The sequence below is a fragment of the Octodon degus genome, unplaced genomic scaffold, assembly GCF_000260255.1.
Source record: "Octodon degus isolate 3935 unplaced genomic scaffold, OctDeg1.0 scaffold00008, whole genome shotgun sequence".
Lineage (NCBI taxonomy): Eukaryota > Metazoa > Chordata > Mammalia > Rodentia > Octodontidae > Octodon > Octodon degus.
Window position 1 is genome coordinate 8,912,071 of NW_004524584.1, and position 2,711 is coordinate 8,914,781.

General features: G+C 32.9%; 1 protein-coding gene across 1 annotated transcript in view; it reads left to right on the forward strand.

The window, feature by feature from the left end:
* Nphp3 (nephrocystin 3) overlaps positions 1 to 2,711 on the forward strand; it is a 45,476-nt gene that overhangs the window by 38,811 nt on the left and 3,954 nt on the right. The gene's annotated exons all lie outside the window — the stretch shown is intronic.

The window sequence follows — 2,711 nt, forward strand, 5'->3', positions numbered from 1 at the left end:
ACAGATGAATGTCCATTTTGTATCTGTGTATTCAAAGTGGTTGGGATAGATATATAGTTACATTCTGTTAATGAATAGAATGATTTGTTCTAATGGAGTTTGTAAATAGGATCACAAGTCCGCATCTTGTACAGCAATTAAGCACTAAGAAGAATATATGCAGTGTATCATTTGTTGAAAAATAAAAAAAAAATCATGAAAAAAAATAAAAAATTTAATTATTTGGTGGTATAATTTAATTCATTGTATTATATTACATTTGCGACCATTAAAAACCTGCTTTAGGAAAGATCTGAGGTCAGTACTCTAGAAGAACCTGGAAAAAAGTTTAAAACTAATATATTTTTGTTTGAGTGTGGTGGTGCACATTTTTAATCCCAGCACTCTGGAAGGCTAAGGCAGGAGGATTAGAATTTTATGTCCAATCTGGACAATTTAGCAAGACCCTGTCTGAAAATAATAATAATTATAATAATAATAGCAAAGAGATATAGTCAAGTGCTTAAAAAACATACAAAAATATTAAAAACTCCTTACATTATTCAAAGTGACTTTAATGTAAACATTATAGCTATAGCTGATGGGTGATCATTATATATTTCAAAAGAATTGTTGACATAAGAAAAAATATATATTTGATTTATTCACTAAACTACCAACATACATGGTTTCATGAGAATGCAGGCTTGTAAAGGTAAAAGTAGCTGTAACAGACATCTCCATGTATGTATATATAGATGAGGTTCTCAAACATATTGTGTTTATTAACATCCAACTTCATGACAAAAAAGATAGCTTGTGGAAAGCTCAAACCTGAATCCAAATTTTGCTAGTTACAGTTGATCTTTAGTACTTTACAAAAAGGAAAATAAAAATGATTTGGGGAAAGTAAATCCTTTCTTAATATTCTCAAATAGCACCTCTTCCTGTTGGTCAGTGTAAGTATCCAAGGAGTACTTTTATGAGAGATCCATAAAACATTTTTTTAACCTAATAAAATTTAGCAGAGCCATAAATTAACTTCCCAATAATAAGGGAATAAGGTGGAATGATTTCCTGTGTAGAGTCTCTGTGCTAAGAAAACACAGGGACTGCTTTTCCATCTTTCCTATTAGAATCAGCAGTGTTTACAAATCTGGCCAAACTCCAGAAGTAGATTTAGTAATGCACAATTCAGTAATGATAAATTTCTCCTCAGCTGTCAACTTCAATTTTCTGGCATGTAGACTATCAACAGTACACTTAAGGTTGTGATAATACCTGTTTCCAGATCTTTGCCTGGTAAAATAGTTTTGGTTATAAAAGTATTAGAAAGTAAGATTAAATTAGGTAACATTGAGTGCAGTAAGATACCAGCAGGGATGCAGTGCCAAGTTAGAGCAAATAAAATGTCTAATAAAAGATTGACATTTCTGTGTACTGCATCAGACCAGAAAACATAATTGTAAATAAATTCTTCTAAAGGCAATTTTTTTTTTGGGGGGGGGTGTCTTTGTAGCCCAAGGCCTCAAACTCAACAGCAGTCTTCCTGCCTCAGCCTCCTGAGTGCTGAGATTACAGCCATGTGTCACCACTCCCGGCTTGCATTTCTTTTTTAAAATTCAAAACATCTCTAGCAACTAGAAAAGACTATTTTATAATTCACTTATGTATCTATGCTCAAACTCAGAACCTAATACAGGCTAGCCAAATGCTTTACTCCTGAGCTATATCCATCGATCTTTTTTGGTTTTTTTTTTGAGACAAGGATGGGTTAAGGTATCTAGACAAGCCTCAAATTTATGATTCTTCTGCCTCAACCTCCTGAATTGCTGAGATTATAGGCATGTGACCTTGTGCCTGGATAAATATACTACTATATTTTTAAAAATGGTAAAAGATTTATCAAGGCAAAATGTAAGTTTAAAGGCTAGAAATATCTATTTCCTAATTTCACTATAAACATTAAGTACAAATACTCCTAGAGTATCAAAACTAATACAGTGAACATATTTCTGAAATCAGGTTTTAGAACTTTATCTTACAGGTAAGTACAGTACTTTTAATTTTTTACATTTTTCTTTTCTAATTTAGACCTATCTTCAAAGTAAAAATCATCAAAGTAGGAGATCTGCATGGGACAGTCTACTGGTACTGGTTACACTTGCATATTATTTACTGGTCTCCAAACCACTGGCAATTTATTTCACCCAATGCTAAGCCTTCATTGTTTATATGCAACTAGAGAAAATCTGTACCAGTGTAATGGTCACAGTCAAGAACAAGTATCTGTCAGTTATAACAGTAAGTCCACTATCCACGACAAACTCACTACTTTCAGAGTAAAACTTAAGTGAAGTCTTCAGGAGTAACTTTTATGATGGGCATAATCTGGGTGATTATTCTCCAATAAAATATAGTTACTGCAACTGTGTATGTCACAAATGCAGTGATTCCTTTTCCTTGGTCAGGGCAGAATAACACACTTCTGAAAATATTTTCAGCTGTCTACTCATGAAGACAACTTCATTTGCCTTTGTCTTATTTATACCTATAACATACTTAAAGACTTGTAGTGGCTGCATTTCAGTTTATAATTCACTAGAAGAATTTGAGGAGATGTTTTTATATGTAACTATATTAGTCATTGTTGGTCAAGTTAGTTATAGAAGGCAGTTTGCTTGTAGGGAGCAATCCCAGTGAGTAGATGCTTGCTAGCTGGAATCAGTGAG